This window comes from Diachasma alloeum, unplaced genomic scaffold (genome assembly GCF_001412515.2).
Source record: "Diachasma alloeum isolate Michigan unplaced genomic scaffold, Dall2.0 Dall_scaffold_00407, whole genome shotgun sequence".
Taxonomy (NCBI): domain Eukaryota; kingdom Metazoa; phylum Arthropoda; class Insecta; order Hymenoptera; family Braconidae; genus Diachasma; species Diachasma alloeum.
The window spans coordinates 168,576-169,690 of record NW_021680546.1 but is presented as its reverse complement, the minus strand read 5'-3'; positions in this window follow the sequence as shown (position 1 = coordinate 169,690).

Here is a 1,115-nt window from a genome sequence, read left to right as displayed (position 1 = left end):
GAACGTATTCAATCATCGATTTTTCGTACCAGCCAAAACGGCTGAAATTCCGTAAAACTCAACTTGCCATAACTCGAAAATGGCAGAGTCAATAATTACGGACTCTGAGACAAAATGTCCGGGAGAGTCTATCGAAGACAACAATACCAATAAAATAATTTTTTCTTAACAATTAGCCGCCCCAGGTTCATTAATCCCCGAGCGGAATTCTAAACGCTAAAAGGCTCGCGTGAAGCGAGAATAGCCACGTGTAAACGTGGATGAGTATCTGAGGGGGAGTCGAGAGTCGGGGGGAATTCCCCCTCGAGAAACACGGCGTACACGCCAGCGAGAATGGGCTGGAAATCCCTAAAAGCCAAAAATGGAATATCCGGAAACCGGCAGAGNTAATTTTAATTAACTATCTACGCGAACCAACTCAATTCGAACACGAGTGGAATTTCTTACGCGCAAAAACCCACGTATAACGGGACTGGACGCGCTCTGGCCATTAAACGGGAGTAATTATCCCCTTGAATAACCCATCAAAAATAACGAAAACCACCCAATCATGAGTGAAAAAAAAAGGGGGGAAATCGGCACCTCACAATGTGGATTAAGTGTCACAATCACCGTTTTACCGGAATAAAATGCGACGTACGGGGCTGAAGACCCCGTAGTCGAATAACGAAAAGCCGAAATGAATTCGGAAAAATACATAAACCGAACTAAAACTCACGATCTTCCTGTGTTTAGAGGTCCTCTTCCCTTTTCGGACCATCCTGGATAGGTACGGCTCCTCCAAAAGATATATTAATCCACGTGGCATAATTACGCTGCGTGGGTACACTCAAAATTTCGCACGTGACTAACGATCGACGACGGTCAACGCGGAACTAACTGCCCTGGGTCAGTGTCACGGGCACTAACCGCAGCGCGAATTCCGGCCAACAGAGACGGGCTCTGATTGGCGGAGATTTTCGGCACATCAAGCGTTGGCTTTGTTGGCGCCACCAAAGGCTTTTGGGGAATTCAACCGCGACAAATATTCAATTCGAATTTCATTATACGTAACTTTATAAAATTGACTAATGATTACCTGGACCGAACTGGTGGGCGTTCGGAAAATTACTAAG